We start from the raw sequence: 17,024 nt of genomic DNA on the forward strand, positions 1-17,024 counted from the left end.
AGCTATTCATCAAAATTAGAGGTGAAACTTTAGTTATGCTGTTTTATCATACCTCCCAACTGAATATATTTAAAATTTTTCAACATATTCATAAAAACTCACCATGAAAGAGTGTTTCTATATCATATAACATAGGTGTGGAAAAGCAAGGAACTTCAGGTCCATGGCAAATCTAGTATACACAGTAGGTATGTGTGAACAAAACTATACAGCAACATCAAATATCCTCACATATTCAAGTGAAATTAATCTTTGCATTTCATGAATAGCAATTTAAAATTCACTGAAATTTAAAATAAGAAATCAAGCAACTTCTTTATATTTCCAAAATAACAGGTAAAACTGTATGGGACAAGTAAATCTGAATTTAGAAAGATTTGTAGCACAGATCTAAAGCACATTTCTATTTCCAATAATGAAGGAATCCATCAATATATGGAAGTATATGCATATATTTCATCCTTGTAAGAAGGGAACACAAGCCCTCAGGTTGTATTATCCACTAACAGCCCTACTGCAATCAAATCCCCTTTCACTTCCTCTTCTTCATTAAGTTTATTAGTGTCTAAATTACTATCTTGCTCTCTGTGACTACTTGCATTAACATTCTTGATGATTTAAATATTCACAAAGACTATCCATTCAAATCCTGATAATAGCTTTTTTCATAGAAAAAAATTATTTTCTTTACTTGGGTACAAATATACACACACATGCTTATACATTAGCTTCAAACATATAGGTGATCTTAGCCTTTTTGATGTTTAAGTAAGGAGAGTAACAGTAAGACCTGTATGCTCCTGAACCTTAAAGATTACAGATGTGTGTATTTTTTTAATTGAGTTATAACTTTCACACAATACTCTATTAGTTTTAGGTGTACAATATACGGACTTTGACATTTGTCTCCAATGCAAAATGGTCACGATAGTAAGTCTATCATCTGTTATTTTGCAAAGATAATATTGTGACTATACACCTCATGCCATACATTTCCATGACTTATTTATTTTATACCTAGAAGTTTGTACTTTTAAAAAAAAAAAGATTTTGTTTATTTATCCATGAGAGACAGAGAGAGAGAGAGGCAGAGACACAGGCAGAGGGAGAAGCAGGCTCCATGCAGGGAGCCCGGCATGGGCATGGGACTCAATCCCGGGTCTCCAGGATCAGGCCCTATAGGCTGAAGGCGGCGCTAAACCGCTGAGCCACCTGGGCTGCCCGAAGTTTGTACTTAATGTCCTTTATCCATTTCACATTCCCCCCAACCCCCATTACCTCTGGCAATCACCAATATGTTCTGCCTATCTATGACTTTGGACTTTATTTGTTTCTTTGCTTTGGCTTTTAGATTCCACATGTAAGTGAAATTATGTATTTGTTTCTGTCTGAATTCTTTCACTTAGCATAATATACTCAAGTTCCACTCATGTTGCAAATGGCAAGATATCAAACTTTTTTATGGCTGAGCAGTTTTTCATTGTATATATATACTGCATCTTCTTTACCCATTCATCCCTCGATGGGCACCTAGGTTGTTTCCGTATCTTGTCTAATTGCTGCACATTACTGTCAAAGTCTTTATTGGGTAGGGTCACTGCCCATACTCTGAGGTCTGAAGGAGGCATTGACTGGGCTCTGCAGTCAAGTGGGTCTCTGTCAGCTGGTCCCCATGGCCAAGTGGGATCACTGGCTAAGCTCTGCAAGTGCTTTTGATCAAGTAGGGTCACTGTCTGTGTTACATTGTTGGGTGGTCTGCTGCTTAGACTTTGACTTTAGGGCAGCCCAGGTGGCTCAGTGGTTTAACGCTGCCTTCAGCTCAGGGCATGATCCTGGAGACCCGGGATCGAGTCCCGCGTCGGGCTCCCTGCACGGAGCCTGCTTCCCTCTGCCTGTGTCTCTACCTCTCTCTCTCTCTCTCTTTCTCTCTCTCTCTGTGTCTCTCATGAATAAATAAAATCTTAAAAAAAAAAAAAGACTCTGACTTTAGACAGGGCTGCAGGCTAGGATTTGTGACTGGGCAGACTACTGGCTGTGTTCCAGGACTGGACCATTTTTGGTGAATGGACTCACTGCCTAGGGAGGGCTGCAGGCTGTGCTCAGCCACTGAGCAGGGCTGTATGCTGGGCTTCACAGCTAGGAAGGTATTCAGGATAGGTTCAAAGGCTTCACAGGGTCACTGATGGGGCTTCCTGCTTGGGCAAGCAAAGAGGCTATGCCCTGCAGTTGGACAGGGCTGCTGGCCTGTCACTCTGCTTGGGTAGGGCCATAGGATGGGCTCTATGGTTGGGGCAGAATGCTGGCCAGGGACCCAATCTAGGTAGAACTGCTGACATGCTTCCTGATCAGAGAAGACCACTGTCTTCACTCTGCAAGTGGGCAAAACTGATGGCTGTGCTCTGATCAGGTAACCACTGCCATGAGGTACACAGTCCATCAAGATCCACATGCTGGTTGCTGTGAGCCCCTTTCTCTTTATTTCTAGCTGATCCTAGGTAGTCTAGCCTTCCCAATTTTCCCAGTGTTCCCTATAAGACAAGATAAAAGTGGACCTCCCAGGAAGCTTTCCATAGAGTTGGGAAACCTGGATGTTCATATTGGGTTCTTTTCTTCCCACTGAAGTACCCTCTTGGTGTCCTTCTTGAGAGAGAAGTGGTGGGACTCTGTGTTGGCCTGGGAGTGGGGCTATGTGGTCAAAGTGAAACTACTCTTCTTACACTTCTAATGTGGTTTTTTTCAGTTTTAGTGGTTCCAGGGCTAGGGTACTTCAGCCTAACTGCTGCATTCTGGGATTTTCATAAAGACACTCTTTTTTTTTTTTTTTTTAAGATTTTATTTATTCACTCATGAGAGACACACAGAGAGAGGCAGAGACAGAGGCAGAAAGAGAAGCAGGCCCCATGCAGGGAGCCCGATGTGGGACTAGATCCCAGGACCCCAGGATCACGCCCTGGGCCAAAGGCAAGCACTCAACCACTGAGCCACCCAGATGTCCCATACAAAGGCATTCTTGTCTATACGTAGTTGCTAGTTGGTCTTTCTGTGGGGGAAACTAAAGCCAGGAACTTTTTATTTTGTCATCTTGCTGAATTCACTCCAACAACCATACTTTCTTTCCAGCATCCAGTGGGAAATAACTAATTTCTAAAAATCACTCAAATCTTAGTTGAGAAGATGGTGGCGGAGTAGGAGTCCCCTGGGCTCATTTTGTCCGGTGAACAGAACTAGGTAACTAGCAAATCATCCAAAATAGCCCAGAGATGGACCTAAATACTGACAGAAAACAAACAAAACAAAACAAAACAAAAAAACCCGCCACAACTTAAGGGAGAGAAGAGACCACACTCAAGAAGGTGAGGTGTGTTGGGCAGCCCCAGTGGCATGGCGGTTGGCGCCGCCTGCGGCCCGGGGTGTGATCCTGGAGACCCAGGATCGAGTCCCACGTCGGGCTCCTTGCGTGGAGCCTGCTTCTCCCTCTGCCTGTGTCTCTCTGTGTGTGTCTCTCATGGATAAATAAATAAAATCTTAAAAAAAAAAAAAAAAGAAGGTGAGGTGTGTGGAAATGGGGTTTAGGGGAGAAACAAATCATGGCTGCTGCAGAAGGAAGGGAGCCATGATCATGGAAAAGGATTGAGAGAGAGACAGAGGAGCACACAGGGAAATGCAGAAGGAGAATGTTTCCCTGAAGTCATTAGCTTGGAAAACAAGAGGAGCTGAATTAAGTGAGTTCTTGAAAACAGTGGAGCTTATAGCCTGGAGTTCTAAAGGTCAACAGGCTTGGCTGGGATAAAGCATCAGGGCAATATGCTGCTCCTGGAGAGAAGGCAAGCAAACAATCTAGGGACAGACAGCTTGGAAACAGCAATCTAAAGAATGCCTGGGGCACACAGTGGGAAGATTATTTGCTCTTCTCTGAGTGCATCCCTCAAAGGCAGCTTTCATGGAGACAGCTTTCCATCTCGAGGAACAAAGGCACTGGCCGGCACCATTTCCCTCTCCTACCCCTTAGTATAAACACAGAGCCACCTGTGGGTAGCAGGGCAGTGCTGATAGTGGCTGTCTAACTTGCTTACACCAAGCCCCACCCCCCTGTGCTCCTGTGGAATGGCCCTTCTCAGTCACACATCCCTCAGTCCCAGTGTGGCAGGCCACTCACCCAGCAGACCAACACAAAGCTCTGGCCACATCAAGTCTCTCTACCAGTTTTGCAGGGCCTCGGTTCCAGAAGAAGTAGTGACAAAACTCATTTCATAAGCATACCAGAGCACGCCAAGTTAAAACTCACCACATTCAGGCCAGGGACCAAACACTGCCTATGGCAGGCAAGAAGAGCCTCTGTAGATAACTGGCCTGAAAGACAGAGCACCCAGAATACAATAACAGAGCACATGCTCTGAGAGACACTCTGAAGTGCCAGGCCCTGGGTACTACATGACCTCTTCTTCAAAGGACCATTACTTTCAGGAGTAGGAAACATAACTGGCATTTCTACACATAGAAGGCAGAGACTTAGACAAAATGTAAAGACAGAGGAATTTATCCCAAATGAAAGAACAAAATAAGGCCATGGTCAGAGATCCAAGCAAAATAGATATAAGTAACATGCTTGATGGAGAATGTAAAACAACAGTCACAAGGATACTCACTAGGCTTGAGAAAAGGATAGAAGACATCAGTGAGACCCTTACCATAGAGATAAAAAAGTTAAAAAAGAATCAAGGGTGTCTGGTGGCTCAATTGGTTAAGCATCTGCCTTCAGCTCAGGTTAGGATCCCGGATCCTGGAATTGAGCACCAGTCAGGCTCTTGCACAGCAGGGAGCCTGTGTCTCCCTCTGCCTGCTGCTCTGCCTGCTTGTGTGTGTGCTCTCTCTCTCTCTGTCAAATAATAAATAAATAAATAAATAAATAAATAAATAAATAAATAAATAATATCTTTAAAGAAAGAGTCAATCACGGGGATCCCTGGATGGCTCAGTGGTTTAGTGCCTGCCTTCAGCCTGGGGCGTGATCCTGGAGGCCTGGGATCAAGTCCCACATCGGGCTCCCTGCATGGAGCCTGCTTCTCTCTCTGCCTATGTCTCTGCATCTCCCTCTCTGTGCCTCTCATGAATAAATAAATAAAGTCTTTAAAAAATTAAAGAGTCAATCAGAGGTGAAGAGCACAATAAATAAGATTAGAAACACACTTTATGCAATGAACAGCAGGCTGGAAGAAGCAAAAGAATGAATTAGTGATCTACAGGACAAATTAATGGAAAGCAATGAAGCTGAACAAAAGAAAGAATTACTCAAAATAAAAACAGACTTAAGGAACTCCATGCCTCCGTGAAATGTAATAACATTTCTATTATAGAGCCCCAGAAGAAGAGAGAGAAAAGGAGACAGAAAATTTATTTCAAGAAATAATAGCTGAAAATTTCCCTAATCTACAGAAGGAAAGAGACATCCAGATCCAGGAGGCACAGAGAACACCCATCAAAATCAACAAGAGCAGGCCAACACCAAGACATATTGTAATTAAATTTGCAAAATTTAGTGATAAAGAAATCTTAAAATCAGCAAGAAATCATTAACTTACAAGAGAAAACTCTTATGGAGATTCTTCAACAGAAACTTGGCAAGCCAGAAGGGAGTGTCATGATATACTCAAAGTGCTGAATGGGAAAAATCTGTAGCCAAGAATACTCTATCCAGTAACACTATCAGTTAGAATAGAAGGAGAGACACAGAGTTTCCCAGACAAACAAGAAGTAAAGGAGTTCATGACCACTAAACCAGCCTTACAAGAAATATTAAAAGGGACTCTTTGAGTAGAAAGGAGAGGCCAAAAGTGACAATATAAAGGCAGGAAACACAAAAGCAGTAAAAAGGAATATTTCTGTAAAAATCAGTCAAGGAACTCACACACACAAAAAGGATATAAAATATAGTAACATATACCTAAAACATGGGAAGGAGAGGAGAAAAGAATGGGTTCAAACTTGAATGAACTTGGGATCCCTGGGTGGCGCAGCAGTTTGGCGCCTGCCTTTGGCCCAGGGTGCGATCCTGGAGACCCGGGATCGAGTCCCACGTCGGGCTCCCGGTGCATGGAGCCTGCTTCTCCCTCTGCCTGTGTCTCTGCCTCTCTCTCTCTCTCTCTCTCTCTCTCTCTCTGTGTGACTATCATAAATAAAAAACAAACAAACAAACAAACTTGAATGAACTTCAACTTAATATAGATGCTATAGGGATGCTTGGGTGGCTCAGTAGTTGAGCATCTGCCTTCGGCTCAGGGCGTGATCCTGGAGTCCTGGGATCGAGTCCCACATAAGGCTTCCTGCGTGGAGCCTTCTTCTCTTTCTGCCTATGTCTCTGCCCCCCCCTCTCTCTCTCTCTCTCTCTCTGTCTCTCATGAATAAATAAAATCTTTAAATAAATTATAGACTGTTATATGCAGAAGAGGTTATACACAAACCTAATGGTAACCATATATCAAAAACTTCTAATAAATAGGCAAAGAATAAAGAGAAAGAAATCTGAATATATCACTAAAGAAAACATGAGAGAAAGACAAGAAAGGATTGGACAAAATCTTGAGAAACAACCACAAAACAAGTAATGAAATGGCAATAAATATATATCTATTAATAATTACTTTGAATTTAACTGTAATAAATGCTCCAAACAAAAGACATAGGGTGTCACAATGGATAAAAAAAAATTAGACCCATCTATATGCTACCTACAAGGATTCATTTTATACCTAAAGATGCCTGAAGATTGAAAATGAGGGGATGGAGAAAGATTTATCTTGCAAATGGATGTCAAAAGAAAGCCAGAGGAGCAATACTTATATCAGACAAACTAGACTTTTAAACAAAGACTGTAATAAGAGATAAAGAAGAGGACTATTTAATAATAAAGGGGACAATCTAAGAAAAGGGTATAAAAATGATAAATATTTTTGTACCCAACATGGGAGCACTCAAATATATAAAACAATTAATAACAAACATAAAGGAACTGATTGATAACACCATAATAGTTGGTGACTTTAACATCCAACTTACATCAATGGACAGATCACCTAAATAGAAAATTAACAAAGAAACAGTAGCTTTGAAAGACACACCGGAATGGGGCACCTGGGTGGCTCAGTCAGTTACATGTCTGCCTTCGGTTCAGGTCACGATCTCAGGGTCCTGGGGTCTAGCCCCTCATCGGGCTCCCTGCTCAATAGGGAGTCTGCTTCTCTTTCTCCCTCTGCCACTCCCCTTTCTGTGTTCTCTCTCTCTCATAAAATATTAAAAAAAAAAGAAAGACACACTGGACCATATGGACTTAACAGATATACTCAGAGCATTTCATCATAAAACAGCAGAATATACCTTCTTTTCAAGTGCACATGGACCATTCTCCAGAATAGATCACATATTAGATCACAAAACAGGTCTTAACAAATACAAAAAGACTGAAGTCATACCATGCAACTTTTCTGTTTACAACACTATGAAACTAGAAATCAACCACAAGAAAAAATCTGGAAAGACCAGTAATACATGGAGGTCAAACATCATGGACTAAATAATGAATGGGTCAACCATGAAATTAAAGAAAATAAGAAAAGGGATCCCTGGGTGGCGCAGTGGTTTGGCGCCTGCCTTTGGCCCAGGGCGCGATCCTGGAGACCCGGGATCGAATCCCACATCGGGCTCCCGGTGCATGGAGCCTGCTTCTCCATCTGCTTGTGTCTCTGCCTCTCTCTCTCTCTCTCTCTCTGTGACTATCATAAATAAATAAAAATTAAAAAAAAAAAAAAAAGGAAAAAAAAAAAAAGAAAATAAGAAAATACATGGAAACAAATGAAAAGGTAAGTACAATGGCCCAAAACCTTTGTGATGCAGCAAAAGCTGTCCTAAGAGGGGAGCATATAGCAATACAAGCCTACCTCAAAAAGCAAGAAAAATATCTAATAAATAATTTAACCTTATACCTAAAGGAGCTAGAAAAAGAACAACAAAGGAAGCCTAAAGCTAGCATAAGAAAGTAAATAATGAAGCCTACAGCAAAAATAAATGATAAAGAAATTTTAAAAATAATAGAAGAAATGATCTTTGAAATGGTTCTCTGAAAAAATTAATAAAATTGATAAACCCCTAAACAGATTTATCAAAAAGAAAAAAGAAAGGACCCAAATAGATAAAATCACAAATGAGAGAGGAGAAATCACAACCAACACTATAGAAATACAAGCAATTATGAGAGAATATTATGAAAAACGATATGCCAACAAATTGGACAATCTAGAAGAACAGGATAGATTCCTAGAACCATATAAATTACCAAAACTGAAACAGAAATAGAAAACTTGAAGAGACCAATAACCAGCAAAGAAATTTAATCAGTAATAAAAAAAAAACCCAATAAACAAAAGTTCAGGACTAGATAGCTTCATAGGTGATTCTACCAAGCATTTATTTTTTATTTTATTTTTTTAAAGATTTTATTTATTTATTCATAAGAGATAGAGAGAGAGAGGCAGAGACACAGGCAGAGGGAGAAGTAGGCTCCATGCAGGGAGCCCGACATGGGACTCAATCCGGGTCTCCAGGATCACACTGTAGGCTGAAGGTGGCGCTAAACCGCTGAGCCACCAGCGCTGCCTTCTACCAAGCATTTAAAGGAGAGTAATATTGCTCTCAAACTATTCCAAAAAATAGGAAAGGAAGAAAATCTTACAAATTCATTCTATGAGGCTAGTATTGACCTAATACCAAACCAGATAAAAACATTACTGAAAAAGAGAACTACAGCCTAATATCTCTCATGAAGTGCAAGATTCCTCAATACATAAAAAATCATTCACCATGAATAAGTGGGATTTACTTCTGGGTTGCAAAGGTCGTTCAACATTCATAATTAATCATCAAGATATATCACATTAATAAAAGGAAGGATAAGAAACACATGATACTCTCAATAGATGCAGAAAAAAAACATTTGACAAGGTACAACATTCATTTATGATGAAAACCCTCAACAAAGTCAGGTCAGTTTACAAGGAACATATCTCAACATAATAAAGGCCATATATTAAAAAAAAAGACATGGCTAATATCATCCTAAATGGGGAAAAACTGAGCACTTTCCCTCTATGGTCAGGAATAAGACAGGGTTGTCCACTGTCACCACTTTTATTCAATATAGTACTGGAAATGCTAACTACAGCAATCAGACAGCAAAAAAGGCAAGGCATCCAAATCCACAAGGAAGAAGTAAAAGTCACTATTTGCAGATAACATGATACTATATATAGAAAGCATGAAAGATCACCAGAATATTTGCTACAACTGATAAATGAATTCAGTAAAGTCATAGGACACAAAATCAATGTATAGAAATATGTTGCATTTATATACATCAATAACAAAGCAGTGGAAAGAAAAATTAGTGAATAAATTCCCATTTACAATTGTACTGAAACCATTAAGATAACTAAGAATAAACCTAACCAAAGAGGTGAAAGACCTGTACTCTGAAAACTATAAAACACTGATGACAGAAATTGAAGACAACATAAAGAAATGGAAAAACATTCCATGCTCATGGATTGGAAGAATAAATATTGTTAAAATATCCATACTATACCAAAGCAATCTACACATTTAATGCAATCCTTATGAAAATACCAATAACATTTTTCACAGAGCTAGAATAAACAATCCTGAAATTTGTATGGAACCACTGAAGAACCTGAATAGCCAAAGCAACTCTGAAAAAGAAGAACGAAGCTGGAGGCATCACAACTCCAGGCTTCAAGTTATATTACAAAGCTGTAGTAATCACAACAGTATGATGCTGGCCTAAAAATAGAAACATGGATCAATGGAACAGAATAGAAAACCCAGAAACGAACCCACAACTATACAGCCAATTCATCTTTGACAAAGCAGGAAAGAATATCCAATGGGAAAAAGACTGTGCTGTGTGTCTTCAACAAATGATATTGGGAAAACTGGACAGCTACATTCAAAAGAATAAACCTGGACCACTTTCTTACACTATATAGAGAAATATATTCAAAATGGATGAAAGTCCTAAATGTGAGATCTGAAGCCATAAAAATCTTAGAAGAGAACACAGGCAGTAACTTCTTTGTCATTGGCCATCGCAACTTCTTTCTAGGTGTATCTCCTGAGGCAGAGGAAATAAAAGCAAAAATAAACTTTAAGAAAAAAATAAACAATTGGGGCTACAACAAAATAAAAAGCTTCTGTACTGTGAAGGAAACAATGAACAAAACTAAGGCAACCTATGGAATGGGAGAAGATATTTGCAAATGACATATCTGATAATGGGTTAATACCCAAAATATATAAAGAACTTCTACAACTCAATACCCCCAAAACAAACAAATTTAAAAATGGGCAGAAGACATGAATAGATATTTTTCCTAAGAATATATTAAGGTGGGCTGCCTGGGTGACTCAGTTGGTTGAACATCTGCCTTCAGCTCAGGTCATGATCCTGGGGCCCTGGGATAGAGCCCCGCATTGGGCTTCCTGCCCAGTGGGAAGTCTGCTTCTCTCTCTGACCCTCCCCCTGCTCATGCTCTCTCTCCCTCCCAAATAAATAAATAAAATCTTTTAAAATAGAGAATATATTTAGGTGGCCAAGAGACACATAAAAAGATGCTCAACATCACAGATCATAAGGGGAATGCAAGTGAAAACTATAATGAAGTAGCATCTCACACCTGTGAGAATGGCTAAAATCAACAACACAAGAAACAATAGGTTTGACCATGATGTGGAAAAAAAGGAATGCTCTTGCACTACTGGTGGGAATGCAAACTGGTACAACAACCACTGTGGAAAACAGTATGGAGGTTCCTCAAAAAGGTAAAAATAGAAATACCCGCCAATCCAGCAATTACACTACTAGTTATTTACCAAAAGAATACAAAAATACTAATTGAAAGATACGTGCACCCCAATGTTTATAGCAGCATTATATACAATAACCAAATTATAGAAACAGCCTAGGTGACCATCAATTGATGAACAGATAAAGATGAAGTGATATATATGCACAATGGAATATTTTTCAGGCATAAAAAGAATGAAATCTTGTCATTTGCAGCATCATCGATGGTGCTGGAGAGTAGTATGCTAAGCAAACTAAATCAGTCAGAGAAAGTCAAATACTGTACGATATCCCTCATATCTGGAATTTAAGAAACAAAACAAATGAGCAAAGTGGAGGGGTCAGGGAAAGAGAGAGGCAAACCAAGAAACAGACTCTTAGCTATAGAGAGCAAACTGATGGTGACCAGAGGGGAGGTGGGGGAGATGGGTGATATAGGTGATGGGGATTAATGACTGCATGTCTTTGATGAACATTAGATGATGTATCAAAGTGTTGAATCACTATATCACTACACCTGAAACTAATATTATACTGTATGTTAACTAACTGGAATTTAAATGAAAACTTAAAAAAAAGACTGTAACAATAAAGTATCCTTAAGAGCCACATTTACAGGGGTGCCTGGGTGGCTATCAGGTAAACGTCCAACTCTTGGTTTGGCTCAGGTTGTGATCTCAGGGTGGAGAGATGGAGCCCTGAGTTCAGCTCTGCACTCAGTGGGGAGTCTGCTTGAGATTCTTTCTCCATCCCGCCCCACTCTCTCCCTCCGCTTCTCCAGCTCCATCTGCTCATGCTCTTTCTCTTTCTAAAATAAAAATAAATTGGGACGCCTGGGTGGCTCAGCGGTTAAGTGTCTGCCTTTGGCTCAGGGCGTGATCCTGGAGTCCCCAGATCGAGTCCCACATCGGGTTCCCTGCATGGAGCCTGCTTCTCCCTCTGCCTGTGTCTCTGCCTCTCTCTCTCTCTCTCTCTCATGAATAAATAAGTAAAATCTTTAAAAAATAGATAAATAAAATAAAAATTAATTAATTAATTAATTAATTAATTAAATCTGGTTACAAAATCAGTATCTCTTTGTATACATGCATATGTAAATGACCAGAAAAGTATCTAGGTAGACATACATAAAACTAGAACACTGGTTACCTTTGGGAAGTTATGATAGAGGAAGCATGAACCTGTTTTATTTTATTTTATTTTTTTATTTTTTTTAATTTATTTATGATAGTCACAGAGAGAGAGAGAGAGAGGCAGAGACACAGGCAGAGGGAGAAGCAGGCTCCATGCACCGGGAGCCCGACGTGGGATTCGATCCCGGGTCTCCAGGATCGCGCCCTGGGCCAAAGGCAGGCACTAAACCGCTGCGCCACCCAGGGATCCCATGAACCTGTTTTATAATAAGAATGTTCTGTATGTATTGGTTGTATAAAGACACAAAAGGCTAATAAAATCTCTTGTATTTTAAAATAATTAAATAAAAATCCAACAATAACAAAATCACTCAAATCTACTATACATTGCATACTTACATTCTTTCCTTCATTTCCTTAAGTAAATATATATTCAGCTTTGTAAACTACTGTATTTTTCACAACATACTATAATATACCAGGAACACTATTTAGTGGATCTGTATTTTTTAAAATTTAAATTCCATTAGCCAACATATAGTACATACTTAGTTTCAGTTGTAGTGTTCAATAATTTATCAGTTGTGTGTAACACCCAGTGCTTGTCACATCATGTGCCCTCCTTAATGCTCATCACCAAATTAACCATCCCCCACCCACCTCCCCTCCAACAAATCTCAGTTTCTTTCCTATAGTTAAGACTCTCATGGTTTTCCTTTCTCTGATGACTTCCCATTCAGTTTTCCCTCCCTTACCTATGATCCTCTGCACTGTTTCTTACATTCCACATATTAGTGAAACCATATAATTATCTTTCTCTGATTGACTTATTTCGCTCTGCATAATACCCTCTAGTTCCATCCATGTCAATGTAAATGTTAAGTGTTTGTCCTTTCTGATGGCTGAGTAATATTCCATTGTGTGTGTGTGTGTGTGTGTGTGTGTGTGTGTATATATATATATCTTTTTTAAAACAATATTTTATTTATTTATTCATGAGAGACACAGAGGGAGAGAGAGAGGCAGAGACATAGGCAGAGGGAAAAGCAGGCTTCATGCAGGGAGCCCCATGTGGGACTCAATCCTGGGACCACGAGATCACACCCTGAGCTGAAGGCAGATGCTCAACCACTGAGCCACCCAGGCATCCCAATACCACATCTTCTTTATCCATTCATCTGTTGATGGACATCTGGGCTTTTTCCACAGTTTGGCTATTGTGAACATTGCTGCTATGAACACTGGGGTGCAGGTATCCCTTTGGATCACTACATTTGTATCTTTGGAGTAAATACCTAGTAGTTCAATTGCTGGGTCATAGGGTAGGTAGCTCTTTTTTAGATTTTATTTTTTTAGATTTTATTTGACACAGAGAGAGAGAGCATGAGCACAGGAAGCAGCAGGCAGAGGAAGAAGGAGAAGTAGGCTTCCCACTGAGCAGGGAGCCTAACATGGGGCTTTATCCCAGGAACCCAAGATCATGACCTGAGCTGAAGGCAGATGCTTAACTTACTGAATCATCCAAGCAACCCATGGGGTAGCTCTATTTTTAACTTTTTGAGGACCTCCATACCGTTTTCCAGAGTGGCTGTACCAGCTTGCATTCCCACCAGCAGTGTAAGATGGGTCTCCTTTCTCCACATCCTCACCAACATCTGTTGTTTCCTGACTTACTAATTTTAGCCATCCTGACTGGTGTGAGGTGGTATCTCATTGTGGTTTTGATTTGTATTTCCCTGATGCCAAGGGATGTGGAACATTTTTTTTCATTTGCCTGTTGGCCATTTGTATGTCTTCTTTGGAGAAATGTCTGTTCATGTCTTCTGCCCTTTTCTTGACTGGATTATTTGTTTTTCAGGTGTTGAGTTCAATAAGTTCTTTATAGATTTTGGATGCTAGCCCTTTATCACATAAGACATTTGTAAATATAAAAAAAAGACATTTGTAAATATCTTCTCCCATTCAGTAGGTTATCTTTTGGTTTTGTCGACTGTTTCCTTTGCTGTGCAAAAGCTTTTTATCTTGATGAAGTCCCAATAGTTCATTTTTGCTTTTGTTTCCCTTGCCATTGAGACATGTCCAGCAAGAAGTTGCTGTGGCTCAGGTCAAAGAGGTTGTTGCCTGTGTTCTCCTCTAGGATTTTAATGGATTCCTGTCTCACATTTAGCTCTTTCATCCATTTTGAGTTCATCTTTGTGTGTGGTGTAAGAAAATGGTCCAGTTTTGTTATTCTGCATGTGGTTGTCCAATTTTTCCAGAACCATTTGTGGAAGAGACTGTCTTTTTTCTGTTGGATATTTTTTCCTCCTTTGTGGAAAATTAGTTGCCCATAAAGTTGAGGGTCCATTTCTGGATTCTCTGTTCTGTTCCATTGATCTATGTGCAGCAGACATTGACTTTAATCTCATGGCTCAAGTATTTGTTTTTGTTCATTTTTTCACCAACAAAATGTACATATGACCAATATAATACTAGTTGCTAATGAATTAATAGCCAATAGTATATGTATTAATATATTCATTGTGAAACATTTATATGTATTCAATAATATTGGAAATCTTTACTTTTATTGTCATAGACATAGAAATTGCCACAGAATTACTATAAAAATTGCTCATACCTTTCCCTACATATTGTTTAGGGAAAATATATTTGATGGAATTATGCTAGTTAACCTAAAGATCCAGAATGTCTTATAAAACTTACACTAAAATTAATTGTAAGTTTTTCCAAAAAACTTGGGAAAAAAAAGCATAAACCTTATAAAACTTTCCTTATCATTTCATACCTTAATATACTATTACCACAGTGTGTTTATAGAAAAAACATATTTAATGTCATAATTATTCTTCATAATTTGATACAAGTAATGTGCTTTTTAATTTTCTAAACTTTTTCTATATTCTCAATTGCTTATTTGCTTATTTCCTCTTTTATAAAAATACAGTAATGACCCCATCCAGCCAATGTTAAAACTCAATGAAAGACACAATTTCCAAAGTAATGGTTCTGTAAAGTGTTTCTTTGTATTTTTCACATTTATTACCTTCACTCTAGGCTTCTAATTCTTCAGTTCTTGCTCATACATAAACAGTATCTTTTGACTTATTTTCTTTTTAATCTTTTGACACTTCCTAAATATATCTGAGTACTTAAAGTCAGTTAAGCCCATTTAGAGAGTTTCGAATTTCTAGGAAATAGAGGTATTTAGTAGCTTTCTGCAAAATGATTTTAAATATCATTTATTATAACGTGCATTAATGGACTGAGATATATTCTTCAGCTAGAAAAGATTATCAACTTTTTACTTTTGCTAATGCAGGTGGTGCTCTTAAATTATGCTTTCTTACATGGCACCCATGAGGAAAGGTTCATTAATGATCGACTAAGTGCTGTCAGCTGTATGACTTGATCTTCTATTAGTAATGTTACACCTGATTTTCTCCTGTCAGAAAAGTGCTGATTCTTCAAACCATTGGCAGTTATATGAATTTATACATCCCATGTATGCATTCCTTTATAGGACACAAATTAAAGATGTGCTGTGGAGCAACTGGTGGGTTTGGCAAGAAAGGTGAGGCCAAAGGCAGCCCTCTTGAAAGGGAATGGCTGTTGAAATTGGAAATTGAGGGGGAGAAATCTATTAAAAAGAATTCCTAAAGAGTAAAACTCTTTCCTTTGACTATGTGTGTGCTAAAGCCCCTGGCCTGGAGTAGAAGGGGAAAGCTGGGCCAAGAGCAGTTTCTGGTAGCAGGGAATATTTTCTTGTACCTGCTGCTATTCATACATTGCTTAGCATTCCTTAGATCTTAACTAACTGCCAAAGACTAAAAACATCAAATGATTACTTGAAATATCAATTCTATGTCCAAAAGAATGTATTTACAATGCTTCCTTCCCTATTTCACCATGTCTCTGTCGATTAACAATGCTTTTATTCCCTACTAAGTCATTATATTGGTCCTTAATCAACTATATTCCTCAATTATGCTACAGAGAAATGCAATTTTCCCAATGTGGTCCTTCCCCCTTAATTCTTTTTTCTTTTTCACAATAACAATCCCTAGTTTTTATTTTATTTATTTATTTATTTATTTAGATTTTATTTATTTATTCATGAGAAACACAGAGAGAGAGAGAGGCAGAGACACAGGCAGAGGGAGAAGCAGGCTCCGTTCAGGGAGCCCGATGTGGGACTTGATCCCAGGACTCTAGGATCATGCCCTGGGCCGAAGGCAGATGATCAACCGCTGAGCCACCCAGGCATCCCACAATCCCTAGTTTTTAGAAAAAAAGTTTATAAGTGAATCAAGGTACACAATTCCCCAAATTATGGAAATCAATTCCTATATCTACAGATTGGTAAATACATTGATCATATCAGAGTATTTCAGTTAATCATTTTGTCCAGAGATTACAGGTACAAGATGAAAAAACATTCATTTTATTCAGTTGTTACAGTTGTAGGAGGGGAAATGGAAAGAGGAATAATAAGATTCTTTGCAGAACTAAAAGTCCACATTCTTTTCTACCAGATACCCCGTTTTATAAACTATGGTGGTAATTCTCCCAGCTATCCTGTTAAATATATTTTGTTAGATTACATTCTAAATTAAACCAGTTCATTGGGGATAAATCCTTGTATGGGACACTTGGTTTTATAAAACTGTTTATGCTGAATGATGTAGAGCATCTCTCAAGACTATCTTCTTGCAAAGGAGTGTTGTTTGGTCAAATGAAAAAGAGAAAATATGTAATAATATAGTATTAGAACTGTTTTTATAAAACAGTAATTCCATTTGTATTTTATGATGGTTAAATAGCATCTTAGAAAACCATGGTGTGAATATGTGTATTGAATGCATATATTTGTATGTACATATTAGACTTTGATAGTTAATGTCAGTGTTGGCTAAAATTTAGACCTTAATGTGGATTGAGGTATAAATAAATATATATATATTATATTTATATAGAATACA

General features: G+C 38.7%; 1 protein-coding gene across 1 annotated transcript in view; it reads right to left on the reverse strand.

Moving 5' to 3' along the window:
* PRRG1 (proline rich and Gla domain 1) overlaps positions 1 to 17,024 on the reverse strand; it is a 273,316-nt gene that overhangs the window by 239,308 nt on the left and 16,984 nt on the right. The gene's annotated exons all lie outside the window — the stretch shown is intronic.

The sequence above is a fragment of the Canis aureus genome, chromosome X (genome assembly GCF_053574225.1).
Source record: "Canis aureus isolate CA01 chromosome X, VMU_Caureus_v.1.0, whole genome shotgun sequence".
NCBI classification, from domain to species: domain Eukaryota; kingdom Metazoa; phylum Chordata; class Mammalia; order Carnivora; family Canidae; genus Canis; species Canis aureus.